Source organism: Peromyscus maniculatus, chromosome 17 (assembly GCF_049852395.1).
Source record: "Peromyscus maniculatus bairdii isolate BWxNUB_F1_BW_parent chromosome 17, HU_Pman_BW_mat_3.1, whole genome shotgun sequence".
Lineage (NCBI taxonomy): Eukaryota > Metazoa > Chordata > Mammalia > Rodentia > Cricetidae > Peromyscus > Peromyscus maniculatus.
This window is the reverse complement of record NC_134868.1, coordinates 15,407,940-15,422,098: the sequence shown is the minus strand read 5'-3', so window position 1 is coordinate 15,422,098 and position 14,159 is coordinate 15,407,940. Positions and strand designations below refer to the sequence as shown.

Here is a 14,159-nt window from a genome sequence, read left to right as displayed (position 1 = left end):
GTCAATGCATGTGATAGCAAGGACTGTTTCTTTTTCTACCTAGTTGTCGTGTTTGCTTTGTCTGTTCTAGAAAGCCCTACATAAACAACCACTAGTCTAGCCAAAAACAAAATAACATTCTACCACTTCCATCTGGATACATATCAATGCATATAGAACTAATATTTTGGGCCCACAAGAAGATTATCTACAAAATTTGGTTGTGCTCTATTTCTCATTTTAATGCCAAGTTGATGTAAGAGTTGATTATATATCACGTTACTACTTGTCCACTTGATTCATGTGCCTACAAGTGCTGAGATCATAAGAGCTCCATTTGCTTAGTTAGTAAATAAGTCCTACTTGGTTTGAAATTCCATAGGTTAATCAATATGAGTCAGTCCAGAATAATTATTTGGTTTATTTGTTTCATTTTTTTTCCTGATTATTTTTGTGCTAGGGACTAAAATTAATTCCCCTGTTATTCATTGAAATTTTTTCTGCAATGGGGATTATTTTTAGAGGTGGAATATTTAGAAGATGATTAAGTAAGGAGGATGAAATACTAGTGAAGACAATATGATAGTACTTTGCTCCTATGAAAATGAAAATCTCCTATCTATGAACTAGAAAGCAGGTCCTTACCAAAGACTGACCCTGATAATGGCTTCAAATTTCAGCTTCTCGGTTTCTAAAAATTTTCTACTATGCATATGCCACCCAATTTATGCTGTTTTATCATTACTTGCATAGAATGAAATGCTTTTTATGTTTTGTTCAATCAGGTAAAAAATAAAATGTTTTTCTTAAAATAAGTCTTTCTGAGATAAAATGTTCAGCTTCTTGACTCAAAACATCCATAATAACATGTGTGTGATGAGGATAGTCATAATATAAAACTATTCCTGTGTACTTGTTGTGAATAAGATGTCAGATTTCTCATGAAGAATCATAGGAGTATATCACACATCAGAGTTAGATAAATGCTAAAATTAGCAAGCTATATTCTTGTAGCTTGTCTATATTTCTCAGCAAGAACAAATATTATGATATTTGCCCTCATATATTTTATAATGTTCTTAGAATAACATTCTTAACTTGGGCCATTATTTTATGAGTATGTGTGATTTTTAAAAATCATTTTGTGGTTATATCGGTTTTTATTTGGATAAATTTCATGCATTATTTATAAAGGTTTAAAGAACTTCAAAATATAAGATTTAAACAGGTCTTCCCTCTGTTTGCTGGAGTGCCAGTTCCACAGGGGGGAAAGTCTCTGTACATGTTTGGTTATGTGAAATTACAAATGTGATTACATGTGCATTACCTACACAACACACACACACACACACACACACACACACACACACACACACGCATATACACACAGAAAACCCACTAGTACATTTTGATTGATGTATATGGAGAATTTTTTCAGTAGCTATTGTCTTGTCCCTAAATCTCAAGGGAGAACTTTGATATTAATAGACATCATTAAGTTGGCTTGGAGTGGGTAAGTGCTCAGGTACTATAAAGCCTTTTCTCTCTGCCAAGAACATGTGTTCCTGTCTTTTTCAGCAGCCCCTTTTGAAAGAATTAGTTCCAGGCATCCCCCAGCTATTCATGTCAGTACTACAGGCACAAAAGGAACTGTTTTAAAAAGAGTGGCTGTCTCTGTTTCACCTTAATGAATTTTCTTTCCAATCAATGCTCTTAAGTTTTGGATATCTGTGTGCAGACTGTAATGGCCAGACACAGCATTTGTTTGATCTGAGCATCACCTGAACATGTTAAGAAATATTGCATCTGTGTTCACAAAGATCCTGAGACAGCTCTTAATATAAATTATAGTCAGCAAATTTCCAAACTAAAACCATTAAAATTTAATATCAAGATTATCATTCTAGTTATAAATTTGTTTTTTTATCAAATGTCAATTAGATGGATACAAAGCTATCTTAAAAACTAGTCTCATTTTAATATAGTTTTATTTTTGCCTGAATAGTCAATATGTTACTGCCTAGAGTCTTTAGTTATTTTATACAGTGAAATTTTCCCTTTGTGCTTTTAAAATATATTTTTAATTTTTGAGCTTATATTTTCCTTGTTACACTTCCTCCCTCAATCCTTCCCATGTACCCCTTGCTCTCTCTTAAATTCATGTTCTCTATTTCTTTTACTGTTGTGAGATATATATATATATATATATATATATATATATATATATGTGTGTGTGTGTGTGTGTATGTATGTATATGTATGTGTGTATGAGTGAGTGTGTGTGCATGTTCTACATATATGCAAACAATAAATTACTATATATTACCAATTTTATAAATATAACTTGCTCAGTCCATATAATGTTTCTTAAATGTATATGATTTTAGGGTTGACCTATTGGTACTGAATAACCAATTTGGAAACTCTTTTCTGATTTTCATTCCCCTTCCCCCAACATTCACACAGTGATATTAGCTTGATGCAAGGTAAGCACAGACAAGATTATTATCACTAGGTATACGTGTGTATGTGCATAGCTTTACAAGCTGTGAGAGCTTTATGGAAAAACTTTGTAAGGAAGACAAACTATTTCCTAAACAGTGAAAGTTTGCCTGTGAACACCAAGAATTGAAAGTCTTGCATGAATTCATGGTTTATGGATCCTTCAGAGCAGTCAGGGTGAAGTTAGCCTTCTGTACCCTGGGTGAAAATGGTCTGTGGCAATACTGGGCACAATGTTCTCATGCTGCAGACCTGGCTCATCAGCGAGTGTTGACAAGACAAGGCAGACTTTGAGGTTCTCACCATCGTTGCTGCTATGTGCTTCTTACAGATGATCCGGTAAAAAATACTCCATGGTTCTGTGTTCTCCAGCATTGATTTTCTATTGGCCAGCAATAACACCCCCAGCCCCTCTCCCCATTTCTCTCTGCCTGACCTGTTTCCTCTGGCTAGTGAGTGGACTTGGGTGAGTAGTTTATCTGGAGCCTTTTGTTTCTATTAAACGATTATAGAGCACTGTCTTCTGAGTGTAAGATTCCCCATTTTTATCAGAGCAGGTGTGACTGTAAGAGGCCCCTGAGATTGGGCCTTTTGATGAGCCGATGATATGTTTTATATAAGGTGGTAATGGAGAGGGTTCACCCTCACCTGAGATTCTGCCTTGTTCCCTCTTATAGCTTCTGTAAATTGTATGTATTTCTTCTCCTACTCCACATAGATTTGTGGTTTCTGAAGGTCATAGAGTATGTAGACTCTCGAATGCTAAGCGAAAGGGCACTCTGTCTATATACCTATGTACTTTAGTTTGTCCTTGATGTCTTAAAAAATGGGAGTCTGTCTTGTTTCTCAGGGAAAGCATGCCCACATTTTATGCCTTCATCTTCAAGGATATACCGAATTTCATATCTAAATTAGCTCACATGATCTTTGATTCTTCCGTATGAAGATGGGTCACATGATTTTTCATTTTCTCTTCTTTGTGGCTGTCTTAAATTTAACCTTTGAATGGTATGTTTTCCTGACTGAGAGTAAAGACCTGTGTTAGAAGTGCTATCAGGGATTTCTTAAAGTATCCGTGAGAATCACATTATTAGTTTTCTGTGGGTTAATATTCAAACAGGCTCAGATGAGAACATTAATAAGATAAAAGGAAGTTACTCATAAATATAGTTCTAAAAGGCATTTTTCATCTCATGGATTCCTGTAAAAGAGTCAGGACTATAAGACTGTCTGTTGTTACAATGCTGGAAGGAAATGATGACGGTATAGACCTGTAGGCATCTGGGATTGAGTAGTACCGAGGCTTGGTTTCCCTGTGCATTTTGTGTCTGAGGTCCTAGGTCGTAGGGTCCTCCTTATCCTTGCAGTCTCAGCCAAAGATGGACAATTGTAGACAAATTTTTAAATGGTCTTATTAAATAAAAAACACGGAGGCAAATATAGGGGTGAAAGTCAGGGAAATAGAGAAAGCCACCAGCCAACCTTACCTCACCAACTCTGCAGTTTCCTAATGGGAGTTACTACCTGTCTACCCACACCAATATGCCTTGCTGTCCTGTCATCTGATTTCCTCCCTGTCTAACTACATCACTTCCTTTTCCTGGCCATCTCTGTCACTTCCTGTCTGTACAGGCCACCAGAACTCCATGGTTGGTACTGGGATTAAACGTGTGTGTTACCACACTCGGCTCTGTTCCCTGGTTCCCTGAACACACAGAGATCCTTCCTGCTAAGTGATAGGATTAAGGGTGTGTGCTACCACTGCCCGACTTCTTTGTTTACTTAAAATGGCTTGCTATTTCCTCTGATCTCCAGGCAAACTTTATTTATTAGAGCACAAATAAAATATCACTCCAGACAATGATTGGATGATTGACACAACATGAATTACACCTACCTACACTTTAGGAGAAAATGTCTGAAGTGCACCTCTGCAAATGTTCAGATTTCCCATGCAAAAATAACTCACTGCCCACAGGCGTGGCTTGCATGTACCCATAATCTATTGCCTATTTTTTTCCTTTCTACCTCACTTCCTCTTTGCTATCCTTGTTTCTAACACTTATTTCTAAAACTTATTCTAATTTCCCTGAAGACTACATGGCATCACCATCTAATGGATTGTTTGAGGAGCAGACCCCATCACAGGCTGCCATCCAAAACGATGGATCAGGGCAAGAACAGTAAAGTCTTTACTCAAGAGATTGTGTGTTTTTAATTGGAAATACTAATGATTTCTTGATGTGGCATAATTAAACCTTGTCAATTTGTGAAGAAATGTGGCCTTGAAAAACAGAGAAAACATAATTGACCATTTTCCTATCATTATATTGTAACTACTATACATTGCATGTACCATTTTATAATTGAATGGCTTATTGTGAACAAAGTCTGAATTATTTTTAATCACATTAATGAAACTGTCAAAGAGAGACAAATAGAAAATGGAATGTAAAAGGACTGATATAAATAAAACATTAATGTAGAAAATAAAAATATAAATGTGTTTTCATGTGAATAATTTTTACCGAAGGTAAGAAATGGGTCAAAGCTCCCTCTACCCCAACTCTTTCCACATGGAACTTTTCACTGTAGTCAAGTGTGGAAGGAAAAAGAGCCGAGTTCCTTAAATAATCTTCTTCTAAATGCTTAACTTTTTTAAAGGCTTGCTTTATAAAGCCTCAGTACTTAAAAAAAAATTAAATTAGGTTCACAAAGAAATATATAATTTATGATTATATATAAATGATGAAATAGTCTAAAAATACTCTAGCTTATGCAGAGAGGTAGAAAAGACGAGTTCTCAGAAATAATTATTGTAAAGTCTCCTATCCTTTTTTTGGCCACAAGGAACACTCCCATCTCTTTAAAATACAAATTACATTGCTGCTACAGTGGGTGCAATATCAGTGCAAACAACTCTATCAAACTTCCCATTATAAACTATAATTCTAGGCTTTATAGCTTGGCTCTTTCAGAGTAAAGGACGTTGGACAGAGACTAAGCACACACATCGTCAGCCAAAATACATTCCATTTGGTTGAGCTGTTCTTTTTCGAAGAATGTAAATTGGAGCTTTCTGCTCTGCATGCAGAGTGTGTTTGGCAGGGGCCTGTATGAATGCTTTCTGGTATTGGGACAAAACCCAAAGATTTTAAAGGAGAAATTTCATTTGGATGGTTTAGTATTCCAAATTGGACATTTTTTAAGTTTTAAAGTTAGGTTTCAGTTCGTGAAAAAAAAAAAAGTATTTCACTTCACATTCTATACTACAATCTATACAATACATTTACTCTAATCATGTGGGGAATGTGTACTTGATGATGTAGCTGATATCTACAACACCTAAAGGAATCACTGAATCATGATAGCACCTATGATTATAGTCTTCTGTGACTACAGAGTGATAGTGACTTGGATTAGCATTCATTTCAGTCAGTAAGCTGGGCTTACAAATATTGCTGAAGAGCTGCAGGAATAGGCATGTAATTTGACATAAAAGACTCTAGACATACCAACCAGTAGAATATTTTCATATATATACATATACATACACATTTATATATATATATGTATATATATATAAAATGTCATATATGTGTGTATCAATATGTATATTTTCCTTGAAAAAATACATTCCTTGAAAACACTCATAGAGGTTGGTGGGTTAGTTTTTGGTTTTCACATTTAGATTATATCATCACCATTTGTGATAGAGTAATATTTGAAATTGATGGTGTTAGAATGATACAGCAATACAGTGATAGATTATTAGAATAATATAATGTTATTCTTAATTCCAAATATTCTTCCCAGTTGATGGCTCAATATCTTTGACTAATCTTTAAAACTGGCCTAATCAAGATATTTCTTTCTTTAATTTTATAAACACTGGAATTCTGTAATTAAGAGCAAGAGGAACAAGGTTCTTGTCTTTGTGAAGCCTATAAAAGGAGTTTCCATTATTATTAATACCATGACTTCTATGTTGTGAGTGAACGCCAGAGTAGTAATATCAGAAAATATCAATTGTTTGCTCATGTAGAAAACATTTTACTCATCATTGCCTCATTCAAATATTTATTTATAGTATATATAATCTCAACAAAAATCATCTTTTGCTCCATTTTATACATTCTAAATCTATTAATGTCTATAGGAAATGCTTTAATAATTTGACTATTAATTTTTTCTTTTTGATATTAATTGTTGAATGTGTTGTTTCTTCTAATATTAAACTGCATTCACTTTGTATTTGATTTTACACTGTAACTGAAATTTCACAATGAATTTGTTTTTCTACTGGCTGCTAATGATATTGACTACTAAAATCAATAAACAGGAAACATAATGACCTCTTCCAGTTTACTTTTATTACATCTTCAGGGAGCTCTGATATCATTTAGTCTGTCTCCAGTTTTATTTTACTTTTTAAAATCCACTCCCATGTTTATTTGCAGGTAGAAAAGGGAGAGGAAAGTGAGGCAAAATTCAAGTAATGCATCATTTTGACACATCCGTTGTTCGGTCAGTGGTGTGCAGTCTGCTATTTCTGATATAATAAATGTTTACTGTATTTCTACCTTAATGAATGCTCTAGGCTCCAAGACTTCTTTTTGTATTTCCATGGCATGTATCTTGTGAGAGAAAGAGACGGTGTTGTCTGTTCAAACTAATACAAAGTAAAGCTGGATGGAAAAATTAGATTCAGGAGCAGCTACCTCAATGTAGCTTGCTCAGAGAATCAATACTGAGCTACAGGGAGCGTGGTGCAGCAAGAGTGAGTGACAGTTGCTGGGTCAATTAAAGAAAGGAAGTGAGCAGAAGAAATTGAAGAGAAGCTGGCTTTTCTTTGTGGTGATTAGGGTCATTGCTTCAGTAGTTAAAGTTCTTATTTTGGAAGAACTGAATAAAAGATACCTTATGAATATTTTAGAATATGGGGCATCATGATCTATATGAATAGCAGCAAGATTACAATAGTCATATTTGGTTAAGTAAATAAATATATACCATAAAAGAAAGGGTTCAGTCAGGCAATAAACAGGAACTTTCATTAAAAGACTTTAAAAAAATCAATAAACTTCTAGGAAGTTTTCTATAAAGTATTCCTCTTTTAAATGCTCCTAATGTATCAGCTACTTGCTTTAATGTATAAACGACTTGTAAAGAAGATTTTATTTATAATTTTAAGTAATTGTATATGTGTGGAATGGTGGACAGTTGGAATGGTGGACATTTGTTTGCAATGTCTAAGGAGACCAGAAGAGGAAGTCAGATTCCCTGGGGTTAGAATTACAAGCAGTTAAGTCACCCTAATAGGTGCTGTGATTCCAGTCAACTGAAAAAGAGCAGGCGTTGCTCTTAACAACTGAACCATCACCGCAGCACGATGAGCATTTCTTAAAGTGAGTTTTCTACTGTGACAATGTAGATAAGTGTGAAAATGAAGGCCATGTACAGATCCCTTGAGGGTAGAGGCAGCCAGGTCTTTGAAAGTGTTTCTTAACCCTGGCCTGACTAAAGATTGACCACGCTAGGAGAACATATCTAACTCAGATTCTCATTTTTTAAAATAAATTTTTTCTTTCTCTCTTTGATTTTTTTTCAAGGAATTGAACAAAGGATTTTACAAATCATTGAAAATTACTGTTTCTCTGAGCTATACAAGCAGCCATATAACACTTTTTGAAGATCATACATATAACAGTATATAACAGAATTTTTAATAAAGTTTGAAAGTATATTTTAAGCCAATGAAATTTTCCAAATTAAAATTGATAATATTCTTATTATACATAAGTTTTCCATTCATAGCATTAATGTGTATTTTTGAGGGAAAAGTTTCACAAAATTTAAATATCATTATTTAATTGATTGAATCATTTTCTTCTCAAGTTATCAGGGTTCCCACCAGCTGGCCATAGAAGTTCCTACTTCATGTTCTAACAACTGTTATTATTTCTGCTCTTATTAATATTTATCCTTGAAGACATTATCATGAGCTTTCCTCTTTTCTCCATACATTTGTTTACCAACTCTATGAAACCATGAATGTTTAAGCCCTTGCCAAAGGGATCAGTTCAAAATTTATTCAGCCTCAGTTGTATCTTACCAATATTCACTATATTTATGAAACAAGTTCTTCAAACTTATCCATACCTTTAAGATAGAAATGGATCCTTATTATCTTTAAATGTCATCTTGAGTTTTTTTTTTAAGGTAAGTTTGCAAATATAGGAAATTACATACAAGTAAAGAACAGAATGTGGCTGTACAAATAGCAAGGTTAACATTAACAGCATTTGAAGTCAAATAGGCAAATTAAGAACATTAAGAAACTTTTAAGTAAAATAAATAAGCAAATAAAAATTTAGTATTCATAATGGTTTAGACATTTAAACATATGCTATTGGTAGTGTATAATATATTCAGACAGTAATATACAAAAATTTGTACTAATTAGTATTTTGAGAAAGGAATAACAAATGTTAATTCTAAATTTCATATTTCAAATTTAATCAATTGTTCATTATTAGAACAGTGATAAGCTTATATTCTACATTATAAACTATGAAAACATATGTATACCAATATAGTATATAAACGATTTCATGTAATATACCTGATAAAATTGTCATTTTATGGTCATTTTAAAACATTTTCATTCAGTAAATATTGTCATTCACCTACTGTGTTATATTTTATAAATAATTTGAAAATATAATTTTACAGATCCTGTAATTGAGCTAGAAATCTCATCCAATGACTGAGGGAAGCAGATGCAGAGATCCATGGCCAGGCCCCAGGTGGAGCTCCGGGGGTCCAATCGGTGAGAAAGAGGAGGGATTGTATGAGCGAGAATTGTTGAGACCATGATTGGAAAAAGCACAGGGACAAATAGCCAAACTAGTGGAAACACATGAACTATGAACCATAGCTGAGGAGCTCCCAACTGGATCAGGCCCTCTGGATAAGTGAGACAGTTGATTAACTTGAAAGGTTTGGGAGGCCCCCAGGCAGTGGGACCAGGACCTGTCCTTAGTGCATGAGCTGGCTGTTTGGAACCTGGGACATATGCAGGGACACTTTGCTCAGCCTGGGTGAAGGGAGGAGGGGACTAGACCTGCCTCAACTGAATCTACCAGGTTGAGCTGAATCCCCAGGGGAGTCCTTGCTCTGGAGGAGATGGGAATGGGGGGTGGGCTGGGAGGAGGGTGGAGCGGGGTTGGGAGGAGGGAGGACAGGGGAATCTGTGGCTGATATGTAAAATTAAATTAAATTATAAAATAAAATTAAAAAAAAGAAAAGAGAAAAAAAAGAATGTATCTAATCTTGTAACTAAAGTAATTTTCTTAGTCACTCAAATAAAGTTTGGGAGTATGAATTATTTTGTCATGATTTCAAAGACAAATATTTGAGTTTAAAATTATTTAAATTCTCTTACACAGTATCACTAATGCTTTACAAATCTAAAGTATCAATTAGTATAAAAAGAGTAAAACTAAATGCATCAATTCCTCAGCACTATTAAATAATCATAATTGTCGTAGGCATTGATGAGTATATACTTAGAACAAAAATGTGTTGAATATGGGGAGAAGAAAATTATAAAGTTTCAGGTTTAATGGGTAATTAATTGAAAAAGTAAAAATAGTAAGAGATTTTAAAAAGTTAATTTAAAATAGATGGCTTGGAATACTTTCATTTTTACTTAAATTTCCAAAAGTCTGTTGAATTTGTTTTTGTATGAAAAGCGTATGTGAAGGTAAGATTTCATTTTCAGGTTAATTCAGTCATTTCTTTTCTTGATATTGACTCTATCTTCAAAATACAACACTAAAATGAGATTACATAATAGTCCAAATTTTTTAGCTCAAATTTAAAGTTCTAAATGTTCTTTATATAACAAATTATATTGATGCTAGATATGTAACTATTTTAAACACATAATGTCTTTACTTTTGTAGGAGAAGACCAAGAAAATTGTAGACATTTAAAGGACTACAACATTACCATATATTTGACCTGGAAAATATTGTAACTTATTTTATTACCATGAGTTTTATGCATGGAGAATCACAGGTTTTAGTCAAATACCTACTGCCTGATGGGAGGTTCAATTTGGATCATGCTTCATGTGCCTCACAAGCTCTCTTAATTTATGAAATAAATTATACTATATGCTTAAATGGTGATTATAATTCTGTTTTAACCTAGCTAACAAACTCCTTTAAAAGATATTCTTTCTGTAGAAAAAGTAACTCACTTACTGATTTTTAATACAAGTAGTGAAGTTATCATCTTCAAACAGAGCCTAAGGTAAAGCGAGGCTCTGGTTATTATTGGGGATGGGAATACAGTTTCCAAAATGGAAGGCATCATCACTATTAAGTTTTTTATTCACTGGGATTTATGAAAATAATTTTTTAATGAAAATAATTTTAACATAAAAATAGGGAGAGGACAATGTAGCAAGCAGCTGTAGTATCCAATCTCAGTTAATTGGCTGAGAATCTAAGACAGTACACAAATGTTTGCTATAGCTAGTTCACACCCCCTTTAATACACATTTATAAAACAGTCTTAATCACATTGTGAAGACCCTTAAAATATGAAAATCATATACAGATACCTTGAAACATGAAAGCCATGTATAGCTATATAAATGTATTTATGTGGTTTTGTGCATATAAATATATGAGTACATAAATGTGAACACGTCAATGCATGTGGCATGTGTCGCACACACAGTAGAATCCTTTGTAATATTTAGCTTTCAATTACAAGCTTGTAGAATATTATTATTTCAACTCTTGGTTACAGGTGTCTTCCTATAACTCTGTCAATGCCTTAGCTTTAAAAAGAACAAGTTATAATGACTACTACTACTACTACTACTACTACTACTAATAATAATAATAATAATAACAATAACAATAAAATACAGAACCCATCACAATTGTATAACACTCATAATGAAGAAAATACTTAAAGAGTTTGCTTTTAAGGCATTTTGATTTTATCTTAATTTGTTAATGAGCATTATCTTGAAGAAAAGAAGGTTTTGTTGGTTAACTAACTGTGTACAGGAGGCAACATGGTATATATACACAGTAACTACAGTAAGAAAAGCATGGAAGTGTTTAAAAATAAGTGAAAGCTTACAGTTAAATATATGCTGATTAACAAAACATGTCTCTCATCTTTAGTCCTCTAGATTGTGTTAGGATTTTTAATATTTTTATATTGAGTACATAGAATTAAAATACTTTTAAAACCCATTGTTGGGCTGGAGAGATGGCTCAGAGGTTAAGAGCACTGCCTGCTCTTCCAGAGCTCCTGAGTTCAATTCCCAGCAACCACATGGTGGCTCACAACCATCTGTAATGAGATCTGGTGCCCTCCTCTGGCCTGCAGGTGTATATGCAGACAGAACACTGTATACATAAATAAATAAATAAAAATTAAAAAAAAAACAAACATTGTTGGGACCCACCATGTGGGCTGACTCAACATACTTTTAAAATATATTGTTAGACCACCATGTTAGCTATTTATAATGAAAGAAGGAAATGCTATAAATATCAGATTGTATCTAATTGTATTCCTGATCTTTTGAGTTAAGGAAAGGTAAGTATTGTGACACAGCAAAAAGACCAGATCAAACACAGAAGTGGGCAAAAAGTGACTATTGAGGGCAGTTTAAGCTGATTTCACTCCAAACCTACAACATTCTAGCACTCCACAATCCTTGATGTTCAAATCAGCTAAACGATTTTGTCGAATTTGTAACACAAGTGTAATATTTTCCAGGGAAATTCACCACATGAAGATAAAAGAGAAAGGAAACAGTTTGTGATGGAATGTGATATGTTTGAATACTTGGTTTTTGATGTTTCGAAAAATGGGCAAAGGTTTTTAGTAAACACTACTGTATATGCTTTCATCTATATATCATAAGAAATTCTAAATGAGAAATATAAATTATCAAGTTGAAAGTTACTATTTTTGTGTGCCATATACAATACATAACTTTTAAGGTCATTGTCTCATTAATTATATTACTATGACAGATATTAGCACTTTATTTATTTACAATATAACTTTTAAATAGTTTAAACAGATGTTCCAACATCACATATTAGAATAGGTGAAGAGTTCCTAAGTTTTATAATATCCTTTGATACTAATTAAAAATAATTATTCATGTGTTTGGATGCTAATGGAAACTTTTATGATACTTAACTGTATTGATAAGAATTTGAGAAGTAAACATTTCAGAAATATATATTCTTGATTAAAATTTCTATAATATTACACCATGATGTGAATGTTTGAAGAGGGGACCTGCTAGGATTTGGCCTAGTCTTACTTGGTATATCCACAGTCTTTCTAACGACCTTTTAGTAGGCCGGTCCTGGCTTCATTGCAGTATAGCAATTTCATGCAATTAAACTACTTACTTGAAGATCAAAAATTTTAAAAGAAAGAAGAGGTAAAAATAGCAAGTTCTCTTTAGACTAAGAAATGTTATAATACTATTTCTCCAGTATTATACTGATCAAAAAAATCAGAAATATGTCCAAACTTAAGGGAGTTTGCTTACATCTCAATGGAAGTGCCAATACATTTGGGGCCATCTTTAATAAGCTATACCTTCCATATCTTCTGAACTATTGTCAATATCTGTAAAATGCACCAGTATCAATGTACCAGACATGTAATAAGTCATCAAGAAGTTTTTTCTCAATGAAATAATTCTAATTAAAAGCATATTGCCATGCCAATCAAAAAATTGAGCTTGTAGAGATGGATCAGCACTTAAGTGAGTCTGTTGCTCTTCCCAAAGATATGAGTTTGGTTGCCAGCACACACATAGGAGGCTTACAATAGTCTGTAATTCCAGTTCCAGGAGACCTGATGCTCTCTTCCGGGTTCCACAAGCATCAAGTATGCACATGATAAAAATATATAATTATGGGAAACATTCACATACATAAAATAAAATTAAATATTTTAAAATGTCTTTAAGTTGTATTAGATGATCAGTTTGCATAAAGGGACTATGGCATTTTGGATATCAACAGCAGATTTCTTCAGTAGTGACTAGCAAATGTTTATGAATTATCCAAAGCAGATTTACAACAAAAGATCTTTCAGTTTATGCTCAAAAATTTCAATTTTTTTGTTTTCTTGAAAATATTCTGACTCATTGTATGAGAATAGTGTGTGAATAATTTTCCCTTAGTGGAATAGATAGCTCATCTCACATTTAATCTTAAGAAGTTCAATAGCAAGAGGACTTCTTTAAAAAGGTTAAATGTTGCCTTTGGCAGAGTAAACACCATAGGAGAACTAACACCGTTCCAATCCAGTCTCTATTCTCATGATTTACAATGGTTTGACTCATAGAAATGAATAAGTAAATAAAAGTTCCTAAATATGCAGTAATCTATATTCTGTATGATGAATAAATGGGGCTGTTTAACAATCCAAAATATCAAATATTGGTGGCAATTTTCCTTGAATTCCTAAGAACTTTTAAAAGTATTGTACTATATATTTTTGTTTCTTTAAATTAATTTATAAAGAATATAACTGTAGTGGAATGAGGAAGATAGTACCTAATACTATCAGGCAATCCAGCCAAATGATGGTGTTACATTACAACACAT

At 33.3% G+C, this 14,159-nt stretch overlaps 1 protein-coding gene across 1 annotated transcript in view; it reads right to left on the bottom strand.

Moving 5' to 3' along the window:
* The window catches only part of Galntl6 (polypeptide N-acetylgalactosaminyltransferase like 6), a 1,076,513-nt gene that overhangs the window by 870,874 nt on the left and 191,480 nt on the right, over positions 1-14,159 (bottom strand). The gene's annotated exons all lie outside the window — the stretch shown is intronic.